Raw genomic sequence first — 20,727 nt, forward strand, 5'->3', positions numbered from 1 at the left:
GAGATTCCAGAAGCCAACTTCTTCTCACCCTGCAAGGAAAAACACAGATACCCTCCCTTTCTCATTCCTGTAACTTCAGGAGCCAGCCTAAAATTAATGCAGACACAGAAACTGGATCCATCCTTGATAATCCTGAGATGTTAAAACAAACTAACTCTAGTTACTGGTGTGTGAATGTGGTGTGCAGTGTATGTGTGGTGTGATGGTGTGTGTATGTGGTATATACAGTATGTGTGGTGTAGTGTGTGTGTGTGGTGTGTGGTCTGTATGTGTATGTATGTGGTATGTAGGGTATGTGTGGTGTGTGTGTGTGTGTGTGTGCATGCTGTGATGGTATGTGTATGTGGTATGTAGAGTATATGTGGTATAGTGTGTGTGTAGTCTGTGTGTGTGTATGTATGTGGTATGTGGGGTATGTGTGATGGCGTGTAACCATTGGACTACTGATCTCAACTCAGGTCTTAATCTCAGGGTGGTGAATTCAAGCCCCGAGTTGGGCTCCATGGAGCCTACTTAAAACAAATGAACAGACGAACAAATAAACAAAAACTTTCAGTGATACTGAAATTTTCCATACCTGTCCTGCCCCATATGGGAGCCACTAGCCATATATTAAGTACTTAAATGTGTCGAGGGCAACTGAAGCAATGAATTTACTTTATTTCCTTGTAAGTTCAAGCTAAGCAGCCACATGTAGTGATGGGCTACCCAAATGTATCATTCCAGAGGCCAGGGAAACAGTTAAAAGCAAAGATCCTCGATCTTGCTAGTTTATATTTTGGGATGAAGACAGAGGTGAGAGGAAAAGAGAAAGACAATAAAGAAGAGACATAATACTTAAGTGGATTATATGGCATGTGATATGTTGCAGAAAATTAAAAAGTACAGCACAGTCAACAGAGGCTAGTTTGCATTTTGAAATAGAGTGATCACACCAATCATAAAACTTTCTCATCCTTTGGTTAAGATAATTTGGTCTGATTCAATTCCTACTCCAACTTCTCTCCTTCTCTCTTCCCTTTCCTCTTGTGAGTTCAGCTCCTCCAAGATGGGGCAGGAAGGGGACAGGAAAGTCAGGCTTGCCTTTTGCATGGGCCCTGCTCTGGGTCCATCTGATGCTGGTGGTCTCTGCCCAGATGAAGCTCTTCAGAGACTATGCTGTGGGGTTCTTTAGGGCAGAGTGTGCAGGTTTGCCCTGGCTCCCTCCATGCTGGAGCACTCCTCTCAGACAAGGGCAGTGGCTTCTGCTGCGGTTAGCCTACTCCCAAACCCTCTTCAGGCAATAGATCATCTCCTTTGGCTCCTTGAGCAGCCCCCCGGCTCCTCCCTTCCTGTCACGTGGGGCCATGGCACTGGCTGAGAGCCCTGATGTCCTTACCAGACCATTAGACCTTCAAACCAGCAGGGTAAGCCTTTCCACCTTCAGAAATCTCTGAGAAACAGGCATCAGTCCTTAGGTCCATGAGACCTCTGCACTCTGGCTGCCCCCAATACACACACCAAGTCCTCCTGAGACCCCCTTATCATGCTTGACTCTGCTTGGACAGTTTACTGCACCATGGAGGACATGGACTTGGCAGCTCACAGTCTGCCGGCTGGGAAGAGAGCCAAACACATTCCTCTCAATGCTAAAAAAGCATATTATTGAAGTGTAGTTGACATACAATGTTTTATTAGTCTAGGCACACAACATAGAGATTTGACAATGCTGTACATCACACAACGCTCGCAATGGTAAGTGTGGTCACCATCTGTCACCATATGTTATCACCACCTTATTGACTATAGTTCCTGTGCTATACTTTTCATCTCTGTGACTTATTTGTTTTATGAAACTGGAAGGTTTTTTTTTTTTTTAAGATTTTTATTTATTTATTTGACAGAGATCACAAGTAGGCAGAGAAGCAGGCAGAGAGAGAGAGGGATGCAGGCTCCCCACTGAGCAGAGAGCCTGATGCAGGGCTTGATCCCAGGCCCCTGGGATCATGACCTGAGCCAAAGGCAGAGGCTTAACCCAATGAGCCACCCAGGCACCCCTGAAACTTTTTTTTTTAAGATTTTATTTATTTGGGGCATCTGGTTGTCTCAGTGGGTTAAAGACTCTGCTTTTGACTCGGGTCATGGTCCCAGGTCTTGGGATCGAACCCTGCATCTGGCTGTCTGCTCAGCGGCAAGCCTGCTTTCTCCACTCTATCACTGCCTGCTTCTCTGCCTACTTGTGATCTCTGTCAAATGAATGGATAAAATCTTAAAAAAAAAAGATTTTATTTATTTAACAGAGAGAGAGACCACAAGCAGGGGGCCGTGGCAGGGAGAGGGCGAAGCATGTTTCTCACAGAACAGAGGAAGCCTGATATGGGACTCGATCCCAGGACCCTGGGACCATAATCTGAGCTGAAGACAATCACCCAACAAACTGAGACACCCAGGTGCCCAGTGTGAGTTTATTTCTGGGCCTCTAATCTGTTATTTTAATCTATGAATCTCTTTCTGTGGCAGTACTGTACTGCTTTTATTACTACTGCTTTGTAGTTATTTGGGGGGGGGGGAGGAAACGGTTTAATAAAAAGATTCAAGATTCACATCAATATTAATGATAAAGTTACCTTTCTCTTGATAAGAGCTCAACTTTCGCCTTTCTCGTTTTAACATTTCTTGCCACATTTTTTCCTGTGTTTTTCTGTTACTTTCACCCCATCTCCTCCTGTCTATGATCCTATTGACGGATTCCCTCCATCTCCGCAGTAGTTTACACTCTATCTTTAGCAAAAGGCCAAGAGATGATCCCCAGTAGTTTAGAAACTAGACTTGTACATAAGCTACAATGATTGAATTCATTTTAGCACACTCTTTAACTTTACTAACATCTAGGTAGTATCCATAACCTTCTTTTCCTATATTCCCCAAGAGCATTGTTAGCTGTTCATCTTCCTGAGTAGAAATGTAGCATTTTATTTTCCTGTATTCCTTTTTTGATGTGGGAGAAAGATAATCTACATTGTGTGTATGTGTTTATAGTCACCCTAGATTGCTAAAGTATATCCTCCAGTGATTCTTTCAAAGAGGGTATGCAAGAAACAAACTGTGAATTCTTTCATATCAAAAAATGTCTTTTTTTTTTTACCTTCAAAATAAAATGCCACTTTGGATGGATGTAGGATTCTAGGTTTAAATGTTTTCCTCTGGAAATTTTATGTTACTGCCCCATTTCCTTCTAGGATCCAGAGTGTCCAGTAAGTCTGCTGTCAGTCTGATTCTTGTTCCTTTGTAGGTTCACACTCCTCTTTCTGGAAGACTTTATGATTTTTTTTTTATCCTTGGAATTCCCAGATCCCTAGGAGTCTTTATTCATCAATCTTACTGAGTACTTGGTAAGCACTGTCAGTCTCAAGACTTGAATTTTTCTGGGCACCTGGGTGGCACAGTTGGTTAAGCAACTGCCTTTGGCTCTCAAGTTATGATCCTGGAGTCCTGGGATCCAGTCCAACATCCAGTTCCCTGCTAAGAGCGTGGTCTGCTTCTCCCTCTGACCCTCCCCCCTTTCATGCATTCTCTGTGTCCCTCTCTCATAAATAAATAAAATCTTAGAAAAAAAAGACTTGAATCTTTCTTTAGCTCTGGGAAGTTTTCTTCAATTATTAATTATTTCCTCTGCTCCATTCCCTTTATTATCTTTTTCTGGAATTCCTGTCAAATGGATGTTGGAGCTTCTGGATCTCGCCTCTATATCTGGATCTTTCTTTATTATCTCTTTGGCCCTTTGCATTGTAACCTTAGAACGTTCTTCAAGTCGATCTTCTAGATCATTACTTGTCTCTTTAAGTAGGTCTTTTCAGCTATTCAGAGCATCCATGGAGTTCTTTATTTACAAGACATCTGGATAATAATTTTTAATATTTCTAATCTCCTCTTTTATTTCTTTGTAGTTATTAATTCCATTTCTAAAATTTTCTTCTCTTATATTATCTGTTTTGTTAAGTGTTGGCACCTTTGTTTGGAGAGTTTTGTGTCTGTTTTCCTTCAAACTATGGTGATTCCTGATGGGAGTACTCAAATTTGTACATAAATGCCTATTCTGCTTACCAGAACTTATCTCTAGTGACTTTGAGGGAGAGGTCAAACACAAGGTTAGACAGACCGTCCCAATTCCTTGATTTATGAGCATATCTGTTTCCTCTTTTTTCTGGGGTTTTTGTTCCATCCAAGGTTTCACCAATTTTTATCTGAGTCCCAAGCCAAATAATTTTAGGCAATTTCTTTAAGTCCATTGGAGACCTCTCTTATCTCAATCTGGAAGGCAAGTCTTTACATGTTCTACTTCAGGGTCCTCTCCTTCGTCCCACGATAAAACTACTTCCATTTCCTACCCTGAACATTCTTCCTCCTCTGGCTCAGAATCTTCTACTTCTTTAGTTACAATAATCTCCAAGGCATCTTTGGTCATTTCCTCAACTCCATGCTTCATATTTACCACAGTATGGCATTGGAAGATGGAATCCTTTCCTCACATTATTCCAAAGCCACCTCTTCTCCCTTCTTCCGCACCTTCAAGCCTCCTTCCTCCCTCCTCTTATAAATCTTAGCCGTCTTCCTGTCGAGGGTTTGTTTTTCCTTCCACTCTGAAGACCCTTCCTCCTGAGTCTCTATGTTCTTCACCTCCTCTGGCTCAGGAACCTTTACCTCTTTAACAAATAGCTCAAGCCATCACCAGTTTCGTCCCCAGTTTCATGCTTTGAGTTTACTAGTTTTATCTACTTTTTCTTGAATTTGTATCTTCCTCCTTCCTTTTTTCATTTTGTGGGAGTGTATCTTTCAGTAATTCTTTCATAAATGATTTCTGGCTGGTAAATTTGATGCGGCTTTACATATCTGAAAAGGTCCTTCACCACCCTTAAGGCCTAAATGCTCATTTAACTGGATATAGAATTTAAATTCAAAATCACTTTCCCTTAGAATGTTGAAGACATTAACTCCATTGCTTTCTAATATTCAGTGTTGCTGATGAAAAGTCTGCTGCCAATGCAAGTCTTGCTCCTTTATCTTCTCTGGAGGTTTGTAGAATATTTGCTTTATTCTTTAAACTGAGAGGGATTTTTTTTCCCATCTTTGCTTTGACCAGTTCGTCCTCTGCAATGTCTCTCTTCTCTCCTGGTACTTCTGTAGGATGCTCTGTCTCTGCATCCATCAACTGTATTGCTTATGGCTTCTTCCCCACTTCCCATGACTTTGTGTTTTTGTGATCCATCATGGGGCAATTCCTTGCCTTGGTTTGTCTTGTATGCTTTAGCTTCATCTAATTTGCTAGTTACTTCTTTTCTTCTAAAAATCAAATTTTCAATATCCTCAACTATTTTAGAGTGTGCTGCTCCTGTTTTCTTAATCCTGTTTTTTATGTGACTATATCTTTTATTTGTTACTACTCCTTTTTGGTACAAGAATTCTTTGGATTTTTCATTCTAAAATTTCCTTCAGGTCCTATTTTAAAAAGGATTTTAAGTTATTTACTTGAAAAAGAGAGTGAGCACAAGTGTGAGTGCAAACAGTAGAGGGAGAGGCAAGAGGGGCAGAGAGACAGAGAGAGAAGCAGGCTCTCTGCTGAGGAGGGAGTCCGATGTGGGCTTGGATACCAGGACTCTGAGGTCATGACCTGAGCTGAAGGCAGATGCTTAACTGAGTCACCCAGGCCCCCCTCCTTCAGGTCATTTTTAAGATTGTCTTATCTTTTCAACCACCAAGTCCAGGTTTTCCATCAAGCCTTTAAACTTCCTCATGATAACTACTGATGTGTCTCTGCATTTTCAGTCTAATACGTGCGCCATCTTCTGGTCATTTTCTGTCAACCGAATTCTTTCCCCATGGTGATATTTTCCTATTTCTTTGTGAAAGTCTAGTAATTCCTTCCTTCCTTCCTTCCTTCCTTCCTTCCTTCCTTCCTTCCTTTCTTTCTCTCAAGATTTTACTTTTAAGTAATCTTTTTACCCAATGTAGGGCTCGAACTCACAACCCTAACATCCAGAGCTGCATGCTCTTCTGACAGCTAACCAGGCATGCCAAGTCTAGCAATTTTTGACTGTACATGAGACATTGTTATGTATTCAAAACAGAAGTATTTTATTTTGCTGAAGAGTAATTTTTGTTTTTTCAAGCCCGTTCAACTCTCCCAAACTAAAAAATCTTAAAAATATCTATATGTATCTATATACATCTATCTATACATATCATCCAGTGAGAGTCTTCAACTACAAGGAAGTTATCTGCAGAGCAGTATTTGGTCTTCAGCACAGCCATGTCTCAGTGCCTCAACAAGGGATCCAGCCTGAGGATACACACACACACACATGCACACGCACATGAACACACACCAAGGGCTTTGTAGTATATCTAGAAATCTGGGATTGCAATACCTCCATCTTTGTTGTTCTTTCTCGAGATTGCTTTGTTTACTCAAGAACACTTGTGCTTCCGTACAAATTTTAGGATTATTTGTCTGGTTCTTTGAAAAATGCTGGTGGTATTTTGGTAAGGATTGCATTGAATCCATTGATTTGCTTTGGGTAACATGGACATTTTAACAGTTTTTTTCTTCCAATTCATAATCATGGTACAATGTTCCATTTGTGCTGTCTTCAATCTCTTTCTCATTGCTGTATAAGTTGCAGAGAACAGGTCTTTACCTCCTTGGTTAAGTTTATTCCTAAGTCTTCTATTCTTTTTGTTGCAATTAAGCAGAATATTTATCAAGTGCCTCCTTTGGGTTTGAGGTTCTCCATTTTTGCATGGGTGGACAAGGTGGTCCTGGACCTTCTGGTGAAGGGTCTGCTGCTTGGTCATCCCCATTTTCACCACCGACACCATCCCTGCCAGGTTAGATTTCCTGACCACCTTGTTATTTGCTGACTCAACTATTTTAAGCATAGAAAACCCACAACACTGGCCCTGGTAAAGTATAGAGTGCACCATGGTCTGAGCCCCTCTCCTGCAGGGCCTTTTGGGACATCTATGAAAGAACACAGAACTATTTCTATTTTTCAGTCAAGGAGAATGAGATGATCAGAGGTCTATGCTTTGAGCAAGTGGAGAAATACTCCTCTAAGTTATTCATAGCTTCTGGGATACCTGATGGGTATCTGAGGACCTGCTAGGTCTCAGTGGCTGGTGCTGGTGTTCCGAATCGTCATCACCCACTTAACGGGGGCCTAGACAGTGTCGTTTGTGGTAAATTACATGGGAGTCAGTTACCTCCATAGATGAGCGGAGGGAAATGTAGTTAGTATTTGAGCATGCACTAGCCTCCTACCTTCTCGCTGTTGGAAATGTAACTGTTACAGATATGCAACAAGTCCTTGTACTAGCAGCCTGTGATGTCGGAACTGTTGAAGATGATTGAGTTAAACTATGGAAAGGTTCCAGTTAAAATTGCAGTGCTCTGAATGAAGTGGTTTATTCACTTTATCTGTGTCTTGGTCACCTAAATTTTGTACCCTCTTTAAAAATGCTGACATTCACCTCTTCTTTTGGAATAATTATTTTTTATATAATTAGGGTCCTATTTTATTCCTAGAAGTACCTGAGAGAGAATAACTATAATTGTAGTACAAATATACTTGCAATTGCTTAAAAGAAGAGCTCACAGTTTTCAGGCTCCTTGAACATGTTTATCTGCCAGTAATTTGTGGGAGTTATTGAAAACAGCCCCTCTCCTGTCTCTACTTTGCACAATTCAGACAGAGTAACTATGTAATGTCAGTTATGAAATCGCACAAAATTACATAAAATATTTATGTAAGCCTTCTCTTCCATTTTTTAAAAATATTTTATTTATTTATTTGACAGAGATCACAAGTAGGCAGAGAGGCAGGCAGAGAGAGAGGAGAAAGCAGGCTCCCTGCTGAGCAAAGAGCCCAATGGGGGGCTTGATCCCAGGACCCTGGGATCATGACCTGAGCCGAAGGCAGAGGCTTTAACCCACTGAGCCACCCAGGTGCCCCTTCTCTTCCATTTTTTAAAAAAAGGTCTTGAGGTGGGGGCAGGAGCAGAGGGGGAAGAATAAGCAGACCCCATGCGGAGCACTGAGCCCAACGCGGGGCTCAGTCTCACAACCCAAAGAATAGGACCTGAGCCCAAATCAAGAGTCTGATACTTGACTGACTGAGCCATCCAGGGGCCCCGCCTTCTCTTCAATTTTGATGACACTTTAAAAACCTAATCCAGGGGTCCCTGAGTGGCTCAGTGGGTTAAGCCTCTGCTTTTGGCTCAGGTCATGGTCTCAGGGTCCTGGGATCAAGTCCCGCATCCAGTTCTCTGCTCAGTGGGGAACCTGCTTCTCCCTCTTTCTCTCTGCCTGCCTCTCTGCCTACTTGTAATCTCTCTCTGTCAAATAAATAAATACAATCTCTTATACATACATACATACATACATACATACATACATACATACATACCTAATCCAATAGTTAGGTTTTCTGACATAAACAGTGGACATCTGAGATGCAGGGATCTCTGAGGCCCAGGAAAGGCAGAAGCATTAACGAGTGGCATTTTTCAAATGCTGACCTAGGCCAGGGTCCGGGGTTAAGACAGGGTGGCATGGCTAGAGTTCATTCTTTTCCTTACCTTCAGACTTTTTTATTGAGGTCCTCTACAGCAATTTAGATTTTGCTGTTTTCTAAACTCTTACAATATAAAAGTGTAAAAATACATAATTGATGCTAAGCACGGTAGGATTCAGTGCATTCTCCCTTCGAATACGAATCATTGGTTGGTAGAATCCAGATGAAAATTTTCCGTGTGGTCCAATTTTAGCTCTTTAGGGATTAGCCAGACTCTCTGTCATCTTTCTCTGTTGCCTCTTTCCCTGTTTTTCTGATAGTCATCTGTGCTGCGGGGATTAGGCAGAGAGGGGTGAGTCCCTCCTGCCAGACTTCTCCTCCCTCCCTTGCTATGACTGCACGCAGCAGAGGGACTGTTCTTCATGAGCCGTTCCCGCAGCAGCTGTTATCTTCAGCCTTCTCGTCCATTTTTATGTAATCCTCGTGCAAACTGGATGGGGAGCCAAGGCTCTGAAGTTAATATCGCTTGTCCAGACTCTCACAGCAGAGCCGGCCTTAGGGACCAAGTCCATCTGACCCAATTGCTGACCCCTCCGCACACACGCCACCCCCGTGCGCCCTGCGGTCTTGACTGTTGAACACGTGTCTGTCTCTCCCACCAAGGGTGGGTTCCTTCAGAGCTGGAGCTGGGTGCCGGGCACAGTGGGGACCCTTTGTTGTTAACTGAACTGGGCTTGGAGGTTTCATTGCTGGTGAGGGGTGGGAAGAGAGGTTGGAGTAAAAGCCCTGCGGTAGGGTACTTATCATTCTCTAAATTTCTGTAGGTGTTTGCGGCTGCATTCCAAACCAGAAGACGGGTGCTGGAGGAGGCTTCTGTCCTGCTTTTAGGGGGCACAGCATGTGTACTGACCGGGCAGCCCTCTGACACCTTGAAAGTGAAGATGAAGATGTTCCCTGACCTGTACCGGGGCTTCACCAACTGCTGCCTGAAGACCTACTCCCAGGTGGGCTTCCGCAGCTTCTACAAGGGGACCAGCCCAGCGCTGATCGCCAACATCGCCAAGAACTCGGTCCTCTTCATGTGCTACAGCTTCTGCCAACAGGTGGTGTGGAAAGTGGTTTGATTGGAGAAGCAGGCCAGGCTGAGCTGAGTTGTGGGCACTAACACTTTCTTCCTTTGTTTAGGAAAGACACCACTTTTGATAAACATAAACTTTTATGATACCTTATGGGAAGAGTGTTTCCTTTTCTAAAATAACCACTTTGTTTCTGATTGTGAAGTTGTCATGTAAAACTTGCAGAAGGCTGGTCAGTAATGCACCCTGAATAAGGAGGTGCCCTTACATTCTGCTGTTCTTCAGGAAGATGCTTTTCAGATGCCCTGGTGGTACTGCTTCTCTTGTGGGCACCAGGGCTGGATGGGAGCCACAGTTGCAACTTGTGAGCCGAGCTTTGGGTTCCCCTTCATCAGAGTGCAGAGGACTGGAAGAAGCTGCCTGAGCCAGACAGGCTGGAGAGCAACTTGGAATTTTAGGAGGAGCTGGAAGCATCTGTGAAGATGCGGATGGACTGACTCTTTGGCCAAGTCTGCCCAAACATCGGACTTCAGCTTGTGCCGCATCCTCCCTTCCATATTTATTTACACAGAGACCATAGAGGATTCAGAAACCACCAGGATGTGTAGTCCTCCCTTTTTTGAACATTGATTTATTTTAAATCATTGAAACTTATATCAGGTTCATGGTTGGGCAGATAGCTGTATGGGTTGTTTCGGTAGGAACTGGAAACCCATTTGCAACTCCGGTCCCACCCGACTGTAGGCCCCTTCTGTACAGAAGTGTTCTCTGGAGACACCTAGTGACCTCAAAGATGTGCCCTTTTGTTCGCAGGAGTTTTGTCTTCATGGATGGAATGTGTTTTTTAAAAGCTTGGGACTGGGTGGAATCACCCAGGGAGATAGCATCTATAGAGGGCTGAGCATGGATTCCAGGACCTTCCAGCACAGAAGGGGTCATGAAGAGGAGGAGGAAGTAAATAAATAAGCAGGAGAGAAACCAGGAGTGTTTGGGATCTCATGCTAGAGACTGACAGAAAGAACACTATAGCAACTGTCACTCTTCCTGCTAGAGGAGGAAACCTTCTCTGGGACAAGATGGGAAGTTTAGGTCCCCTCCGACATTCCCAGAGGAGGAGGCCTTATGGAGAAGATGGAGGTAGGAAGCAGCCTATGAGGTCCTGGAGGAAGTCCTACAGCCAAGAAGCCATTCTGTTTCATGTGGTCTCACCCCGTACCCTCCTCTCCAGTCCTGGTGAGGCAGGAGGGAGCTGCGTCTTCATCCCACACAACAGTGTTTGCTTATTACCTGGCAGGGAGTGGCCACATTAGAGTTGATGGAGCTGGGGCACCCACACCTGTCCTGTTTTGTTCATCCCTCCTCATGATCTGTGAGAGCAGCAGAGCTCTCCCTGCAGTTCTGTTTTAAAACTGGGTACTCCCGACTTGCAGATACTGGCTTAGGATCCTATTACTTGAGCTCATAACTGAGCACAGGACCCAGAGCCGTGTCTTCTGAGTCCCTGTCCAGAACTCTTGCCGTAAGACCAGAGTCAGGACTCTAGACTGTGGTAGGGGTCAGGTCTAGAGGAAGGCGTGGTCAGTAGAGGCAATGAAAGGAAAGCACTGCTTGGAAGAGCCTGCCATGAATTTCAGCAATGATACCGTAAATATTTGCATGTCCTTGGCTTGAATGCCACCCCGAGTAGAGTTCTCCTTTGACCTTTGTCCACATGGGGTCCTAACACAGCAGGAGGGTTCAGGTACATGTTTGTTGAATGGGAGATAAGCAGCCGATTCTTACCAAATCCCATCCTGTGCCTGCTGCGGTTTCAGTTCTGGGTCTAACGCCTCTCCTGCAGGTGCAGCCTGGGGCCCCGTGTGCCTCACTGGGCGCCCAGGTAGGGGAGAGGACTCAGAGTCCACTGCAGGTGTGCTTTGGCCTTGCTGTTGCACTAGAACAGCGTGCTCATACTCAGGCCCCCGACTCTTAGGCTGAAGGGCTTCCACACCGATCGATGCCATCTTTGTTCCCGCAAACCTGGCCGTTCTGGCTGCTGGTCAGCAAATTGATGAAGGGTGCCCGAGGGAAAAAAAGCCTGGATCTGCAGGCTGGCTGAAAGACTGCAGAAGCCACCTGAAGCTTTGGTCTTGACAGTCCACCGAGTAGGTGTGAACCATGTTGGACAGTTTCCATTCGCTAGAACCTGAGCACCAGCAGAGTTGCATGTCGCTGGGTAATGGCCTCATACCCGATTCTCTGAAATGAGAAGCAAGTCTGGAACACAAGCAGGGTCTCCCTCCTGGAAGAAAGCCTCACTCCCCACCAACTCTTCTGGAAGCAGACAGGCTTGGGCCCTGCCCTCCGTCTGCCCATGGCCCCGATGCCAGGTCACCGGGGACCAGAAAGTTGGGGCTGAGATTGGAGGCGGCCCTTGATTTTCTCTTCCTGTCTGACGTCCCTTTGTGTGACTGTTTAACAGAACCCCGGACAGTCGCATGTGCTCGGTCTGTTAGACTTTTGCTCACGGTTTGGGGAAAGCTTGGGAGGGGATCTCCGTAGCCTGGGAGGGGGTTGCCTCACGGGGGTGTGGCATCCTGGTGTTTAGGTGACACAGGCTGCTGGCTTAACAGGTGAGAGTCAGGGAGCCAGTCGTCCTGTGAGCAGCTCACTCTTCCTGCCCAGTCCCGGGTGCCAGCAGAGCTCTTGTGACCGAACACTCCGGGGATGGAAGGGATCTTATTTTCTGACCCTTGTGAACGCTCAGGAGAATTCCTGACAGTTGATCTCTCAGACTTTTCCCCGTATTTTTGAACTCTGATGGGACCTCGCTTTCACAGCCCTGCTGGTGACTGTGGCTGCTGGTACCAGACCCTCCTGTGGTGAAATGAATGCTTGTGTTTCGTGCATTTGCTTCTCCGTTTAGATTCCCAGTGTAGCCATTTTACCTCCAGCCCTGGAGCTTGCTGACCCCTCCTTCACCCCCTCCTCCCCTGTCCTCGCTCCTGCTGCCCTCTGGGGCTGAGGTCAGGAGGTCGTCAGCGGAACTGGGAAATCTTTTTTGCAATGAGCAGCTTTTTGGTTAAAGATTTATTGTGGGCTTTCATCTGCAACAGTAACGTTGTACATGTGGTTGTTCCACGTTGGATTTGGGGCATGCAGGGATGGCCCCAGAACCTCGCTTTATGAAGCTTAGTGGCAGATACGCCGTAGTATCGTGATGGTGTGTCTTTGGGGTAGTGGGAGTTTGGGTAATTTTTTTACTCCCTCTTTTTTTGTTTGTTTGTTTGTTTTTGTTTTTTGATTATTTGTTTTCTATATCATTGTGTTTTAGTGTGGCTGCTGTAACAAAATACTGTCAACTGGATGGCTTAAACAAACATTTGTTTCTCTCAGTTTTGAAAACTGGAAAGCCCAAGATCATGGTGCTGGTTGATTGGGTGTCTGGTGAGGGCCTATTTCCTGGATTACAGAGGGACACCTTCTTGCTGTGTCCTCAAAGGGTGGATAGAGAGAGCGGTGGCCTCTTATAAGGACACTGATTGCATCATGGGGGTTTCTACCCTCACGACCTCACTAAACCTAAGCACCTCCCAGAGGCCCCCTCTGAATATGTCACCTTGGGGGATTATGGCTCCTGCATAGAGCCTTAGGGGTGGGGGATATATTCCGTGCGTGTCGCCAGGACTATGACTAATAAAAGGAGCTGGATCTTGCAGTCAGGCAGACCCAGGTCTGAATCCTAGCATTGCAACGTGGTAGTGGTGTGACTTCAGGTACATTAGGTATTATGCACGGTTTTTCCACATGAAATTTGGGGTGTCGGTATCGGTGTTGGCTTCCCAGGGCTGGGATCCTTAGATGAAACCGCATGTGCGAGTTCCCAGTGGGCACTCGGCAAAGGGTTCCTCCCCTTTGATCCTTGCTCTCCCTTACAGCTGAGCGCTTTGAGTGAGGAGTGCTGAATGAATGAATGACCGGACTCCCGTGCTGGTTTCCTTCCAGTGATCTGTAGATCGCAGCCGTGGGTTCCTTCGCCTCTGCCTTTGCGGCCCTGGTGCTCTGCCCCACTGAGCTCGTCAAGTGCCGGCTGCAGACCATGTATGAGATGGAGTCGTCAGGGAAGATCGCCAGAAGCCACAAGTAAGCGCTGTTCAGGGTTTCTCATTGCCTTGGTGCATTGAGTATTTGTCAGTTTTATATTCTACTAAAACTCAGTGGCAGAGAAAGAGATTTATCTACTCCAAAATACTGTGGTTTTAGAACTCTTTCCCCTACCAGTCAGAGGGGTACTTCCTAAATGACCTTTCAGAGGCCGGACCCACTCCTGCTCCCACAACGGACCACTGTCTGCAGATGTTTCACACCTGGGACGTGGAGAGGCCGAGAGCTCCTCTCACTCTTGGCTCATCGAGTGCATGAGGCAGTGTCCCCAGCTGTGTTGGAGGCACACAGCAGACAGCTTTGAAACCGTGTCTGAGAGCTGAGCCTTCAGAATTGCCAACTTAGGTTCCAAGATGGATATTTGGTGCCCATTCCCAGGTTTCACGTGAGCGGATCAGCCCAGATTTCAGGGTCACTCTCTTACCTACCCCCGCACCCTTCTCGTGTACCGACAGCGAGCCTGGCTTCTGAACACTCCTCAGAGCCCTGGGGAGCTACTCTGCAGTTATCAGAATGCTCTCCCCCTCAGTCCTGCAAACAGATTCTAGTTACATGAGTGTGTGTCATACACAGTGTGATTTATTGTCTTTATTAATCTCAACATTTGCTTATTTATCTTGACATCTGGCTGACTAAAGCTCTTTGTCACTGTGGTTGACTCAGTGTGTAAATCTGACCGGAAAAAACAGATTAATTGACCTTTTTTACACAAGTAGTCTCCTCCCAGGGAGGGTGGGGATTCTGATTGAGTTCTATATCCTGCACCCTGGGGATTCTTTACAACCAGTTTGAAGCTATTCTTTCTAGCCTAGAGGTCCAAAAGCATAAGTCTTTGAAACTTTTTATTGAAATCTGCTGTACACCCAGAAATCATAAGTGGGGGTTCTAATAGTCACTAAATATACAATTTGGTAACCAATGCCCAGATTCAGAGATAGAACAGGAACAGAACCCAGAAAATTGTTCTCATGTCCCCTAGGAGTAGTTTAAGGTTTTTTTTTTTTTTTCATTTAAATTTTTAATTTATATTCAATTTAGTTAACATATAAGGTATTATTAGTTCCAGGGTAGGATTTAGTGATTCATCACTTAAATACAACACTCAGTGCTAGTTACATCAAGCATCCTTCTTTTTTTTTTTTTTTTTTTTTTAAATTTATTTTTTATTTTCAGCATAACAGTATTCATTATTTTTCACCACACCCAGTGCTCCATGCAATTCGTGCCCTTTATAATACCCACCACCTAGTACCCCAACCTCCCACCCCCCACCCCTTCAATACCCTCAGATTGTTTTTCAGAGTCCATAGTCTCTCATGGTTCACCTCCCCTTCCAATTTCCCCCAACTCCCTTCTCCTCTCACCTCCCCTTCCAATTTCCCCCAACTCCCTTCTCCTCTCTAACTCCCCATGTCCTCCATGCTATTTGTTATGCTCCACAAATAAGTGAAACCATATGATAATTGACTCTCTCTGCTTGACTTATTTCACTCAGCATAATAATCTCTTCCAGTCCCGTCCATGTTGCTACAAAAGTTGGGTATTGGTCCTTTCTTTTTTTTTTTTTTTATAAACATATATTTTTATCCCCAGGGGTACAGGTCTGTGAATCACCAGGTTTACACACTTCACAGCACTCACCAAAGCACATACCTTCCCCAATGTCCATAATCCCACCCCCTTCTCCCAAACCCCCTCCCCCCATCAACCCTCAGTTTGTTTTGTGAGATTAAGAGTCACTTATGGTTTGTCTCCCTCCCAAAATGCAAGCTGGTGCAGCCACTCTGGAAAACAGCATGGAGGTTCCTCAGAATGTTGAAAATAGAACTGCCCTATGACCCAGCAATTGCACTATTGGGTATTTACCCTAAAGATACAAATGTAGTGATCCAAAGGGGCACATGCACCCGAATGTTTATAGCAGCAATGTCCACAATAGCCAAACTATGGAAAGAACCTAGATGTCCATCCACAGATGAATGGATCAAGCATCCTTCTTAATGCCCGTCACCAATTACCCCAACCCACCCCCCTCTCCTAAAGCAACCTTCAGTTGGTTTCCCAAGGTGCTTTTTTTTTTTTTTTAAGATTTTATTTGTTTATTTGACAGACAGTATAAGTAGGCAGAAAGGCAGACAGAGACAGAGAGGGAAGCAGACGTGGGGCTTAATCCCAGGACCCTGGGATCATGACCTGAGCCGAAGGCAGATGCTTTAACCCACTGAGCCACCCAGGCACCCCTTCCTGAGGTAGTTTTAAGGAAATTAATTGTTGGCTCCAAAAACTTAAGCGAATGGACACCTTGCACAAAGGTAAGTATCGGTTGACAATATTTTAGGTGTGGCTATATACTCCTGGCCTACACAGGGTATATGGTACCTTGGGGTTAAGACTTGGTTCAGAAGGCAGGCCAGTCCCGTTGAGTTGGATCACTGTGTTACATTCCCATTATAGAATGCGAGCTGAGTTGTAGGAAGGACCTAGATAATGAGTGATGCCTGATGAAGCCTTCTGAAATTCTTTTGATTACCGGGTGGTTTGATTCTTCACTGGTCTAAGCAAGGTCACGTGCTGAGAGCACTGTGAAGAGCAAGGGGTTTCCTAATACACATCAAAGATGTGGTTTCTGCTGCTGTTTTCCTGACAGATAAGGCCTGCCATGGTGCACACCGTCAGGAAGAGGGGTCTAGACAGAAAGGATCCTGCATTACTGCTGCTCCAGGGCTCTGATCAGCCTGAAATAGAAGTTCCTGCCTACTTACTTTCTAAAACTAAATCCTCAGTGCCTCTTGCCCTGTACAGTTTCTAAGAATTTCCATTGTCGTGCCTTCAAGTAACATCTATTCCCTTAGTCCTTCACTGCACTAACACAAAGCGAAAAGACCGTAAGCATTGAACAGATTCCTTCTATACCCACCCGTTCGAAAGAAATGTAGAGGAGGGTAGGCACAGAAGGAGGTAGAGGAGTGAGCGAATACGAGGGCATTTTATTCTTACTGAGAGTGTACAGCTCCTTATTGTAATTTCTCTTATTCATTGTTGGACAAAAGTGGGTATTGGCTCTTTTACATCTTGGATAATATCCAGAATGTATGAATGCATTTTTTTTCAATGAACTAAAAAATAGATTTGTTTATTGAGGGCAAGAGGATGCAAGCAATATAAAAATCAGAGCTTGTCTGGCTTTCCCTGACTTTTCTTTCTCCGCCTGTCAAATGGGGGTTGGATTTTATTTGTATGTGTTCTGAGCGTCCTGATCCACTCCTGGAATCCTTTATACAGGGGGAAGCTGTGGGTCAGATTCCTGAAGACCACCTCCACTGACCACCTGTGGGGAGAACAGTCATCGGGCAGGAGTGTTGGCTTGGTAGCACCTACTTCTTTTCCCTTGTTTCTTGTGTACCATAAAATAGACCTTGCCTGCGATGGTGAGCCTTGCAACTAGCAAAAAGCAGCTCTAGAAACTTGCCTTGCCACGTTGGCACTGGTCTAGGTCCTTTGTTCTGTCCACACTCAGAGGAGGTCTTTCTGATTTTCCAGAAGTCCAGTGTACTCCTTCTCCAGGAGTGTTCTCAGGGCTTCCTTTCCTGAGTGGTACACTTGGGAAATGTGAACATGGTTCCATTTGAGACGGGTTTCTGGCGTAGTCTGCTGAAGTCTTGGCCGGAGGCATGGTGGCCACACACAGGTCTCTATGAATACACACTTTAATGATATTTCCTAGCTGTTGGATAGTTCAGGTGAGAACAGTTTTCCTAAAATAATAGGATCTGTGCTTCTCTGAGATTTCCTCCCTGCAGAAGCCTCATTTTCAGAATTTGGGCCCCTGAGTTTCTAGAATCAGCCATTCCCTGCCTGCCCAGGGTTCAGCCAGGCCTGCCACTTGGGTGGGAATGCCAGGCTCGCACCCCAGTCCCCCCATTTCACTGGCCCTAAGCACAGCTGCCTGTCTCCCTGCAGCACAGTCTGGTCTGTGATGAAGAGCGTCCTCAGGAAGGACGGCCCCTTGGGCTTCTACCAAAGCCTCTCCAGCACCTTACTCCAAGAGGTGCCTGGCTATTTCCTCTTCTTTGGCGGCTACGAGCTGAGCAGGTTGTTTTTTGCATCAGGGAGATCAAAGGATGAGCTAGGTAAGCATTTGGCTGGGCTGGACCTGGCTGTGGCCTGCTTATTGCAGAGGCTGTGGGGGTCTGCTAGGCACGGAGGTTTCTGGAGGCTTGGAAAGGACCTTGGCACCTTCCTCTGGGTGCACTCATGTCCTTGCCACGAGGATGAAGCTGTGCATCCCAGACTTCTTTACTGTAGTAACATTTTAGGGGAGAAGTTAGAAATTACTTTCCTCTGGGGACTCTTTAATAAAGGGGTAAATCACCTGTAAAGTTGTTGCAATAAGCATAAAACTTGGTAACAAATCTTGAGTGTGTTTCCAGAGGACTGAAAAGTATTCTTTCTAGCTTGTCCTGTGTAGCAACTTGACGCAATCATGTCAATGTTTGGCTTGCATGAATGATTACTTGTTTCTTCTCAAACACATCACTTCAGTGGTTTGGTCTTATTCTGGGGTTAGGCAAGCTCCCAGGCTTAACTATCATGTTTAATAAGACAACTTTGGCTTTCGTGGTAAAGGAAGAATCAGGGCTGTGGAGCATTAACATAATGAAATACTGCAGACTGAGAGGGTTGGAAAAAACGTGACCTGTGTTTCAGTGGCCACTGTTCTCATTCCCATGGGGTGGGGGGCGGGTTGCCATGTTGCTGGGGGCCTGTTGGTTCTGTGTGGGCCAGTCCTTCGGAGGGCAGGCCAGGAGGGCCACAGCGCCACAATGACCAGCACTGATCTGGTCCTGTGATGAGGTGCAGACCCAAAGTGCCACATGGGACCTTGTGTCCTCTGAGCAGAGAGCCCAAAGGGGGCTCAATCCCTGAGATCATGACCTGAGCTGAAGGCAGATGCCTTACTGACTGAGCCACAGGTGCCCGAAGTATCAGCATTTTTATTTGCATCTACCTGCACCCACTACCACCTTGACCTCTGGAAATGCTGTCCTTGAGACAAAAATGCTGTTGGCTGCTTTCCTCCTCCAGGCCCTGTCCCTTTGATGTTAAGCGGTGTAGTTGGTGGGATCTGCCTCTGGCTTGCTGTTTACCCAGTGGATTGTGTCAAATCCAGAATTCAAGTTCTTTCCCTGTCTGGAAAACAGGCAGGATTTATCAGAACCTTTATAAGCATTGTGAAAAATGAAGGTGAGTCTGCTCATTGCAGAAATGGAGTGGGTATGTCTAGACCAGGTATTTCGCTGTAACCCTCGTGGAGGTCAATCACATGTGTGTGGTTGTTCTCTTCCCCTGCCCCCTGTCCTTTATCTAGTGCCCCTGCCTTAGCTTGCTTCCATTCTCAAGAATGTTTGCTGTCCTTGTTCCTCGCTTCTGGGCCAGGATTCTTTGTTCTAAATAGCCCGGAGGGAACTTTAAAACTCCAGATTGTTCCAAGGGGACAAATGCTTGGAAGTCAGCACCCCTTGTACTATAGAGTATAGATAGTATTAGAAAACCATCTCTAACAGAACCACTAAAGGATTTAAAAGAACTTGCTGAAAGTCCCTAATGCTCAGACTTCCTGAAGGTGATTGTCTCTATATTTTGAGAGTTAACGTAGGAGTGTCAAGATTTTCTAGTAGATGTTTGTATAATGCCCGGATCGTGCCTCTGGTGAGCAGAGACCTGTCCTTTCAGCATCCGCTCTACATCTTCCACCTCAGGATGTGAACTTCTCGGGCTTGATTTTGCGAGAGAGCAGTCACAGGGTGTGGAAACGGTTCAGTTCATACTCCAGAGTTGCATAAAGCCTCATAGTTGCGCAGAGCCCTTACGCCTCCCTCATCCACTTGGATCTTCATAACAGTCTGGGCAGTGCCAGCTGTGGACACAGGACTGTGCTTTTGGCCCAGTGTCTTGCGGTCCTTGTCCTCCCGACTGAATCTGTGAGGCTGCTGCCCTCCTGTGTTCTGGGGCTGCTTCTCTCTGCCCAGGTGAGGCCTCATACCAGGAGCGAGCCCGGGATTCGTGTGTGGTACCTGAGCGTCACCAAGATTTGCTGGAACACTGGATGCCTGGCCTCGTTGCCGTGAGCCTCCATCCTTCCCGTTCGTCCAGGGACACCTGGACAGAAGCCCTTCCGTCCCTTGTCGGCATTCAGTGTGTTGTCTGGATCTGTCGGTGTCCAGCCCTGGGCTCTGAGGCTCCACAGGGTCTCTCTGAGAAGGGGCATCTTAGTCTTTGATCACTTTTTGTCTTCTAGGAATAACAGCCTTATATTCTGGACTGAAACCCACAATGATCCGAGGGTTCCCTGCCAATAGGGCGCTCTTTCTGGCCTACGAATACAGTAGGAAGCTGATGAGCCAGTTCGAAGCCTACTGAAGTGTCCTGGCAAAACGAAATCCAAGTCTAGGCACGTGATCACGACAGTTCATCTCAGGGTTTCATGGAGTACAAGACCAATGGGGAATTATTTTGGTTTCATAGGAGTTCTGTTTTTTTTGGTCTTCCCTTATACTCTAAATCTTAAATTTTGTGAAAAGGGTCTCCATTTTATCCTATTAATTTCTGCCCATAATCGTACTGAAATTGAACTCAGTTGCTGCTCTTGTCCTTGGTGGGACATTTAGGGCGAGCCGCCGACCCTGTACAGGATCTGAAAGGCTAAATATAGTTCGTTCAGGACTTTTCGTAAACCTGTATGTGTTCGTGCAGCTTGGATGGTTACATGTTAGAAGGCGTCATTTGGTTCCATGTTTAATTCTCAGATCTCACCAGAAAAACTCTGAGGTAACCATGTTTCATAAAGATGACTATGAGTGATTCCTTACTCTAGATGTAGGCTTTTAGAACCTTAGTACATGCACTGTGCTAAGTGGCTGAAGTTCAGTTTTTTTGTGGTGCTTGACAACTGAACTATG

At 45.5% G+C, this 20,727-nt stretch overlaps 1 pseudogene across 1 annotated transcript; it reads left to right on the forward strand.

The window, feature by feature from the left end:
- Nucleotides 1-1,346: 1,346 nt before the first annotated feature.
- On the forward strand, nucleotides 1,347-20,720 carry LOC309857918 (mitochondrial ornithine transporter 1-like; annotated as a pseudogene). Its single transcript has 6 exons — nucleotides 1,347-1,406; nucleotides 9,374-9,685; nucleotides 13,620-13,747; nucleotides 17,729-17,898; nucleotides 18,854-19,012; nucleotides 20,067-20,720. The product of its transcript is annotated as a mitochondrial ornithine transporter 1-like (transcript).
- Nucleotides 20,721-20,727: the final 7 nt, after the last annotated feature.

Source organism: Mustela nivalis (genome assembly GCF_964662115.1).
Source record: "Mustela nivalis genome assembly, contig: HAP1_SCAFFOLD_1528, whole genome shotgun sequence".
Taxonomy (NCBI): domain Eukaryota; kingdom Metazoa; phylum Chordata; class Mammalia; order Carnivora; family Mustelidae; genus Mustela; species Mustela nivalis.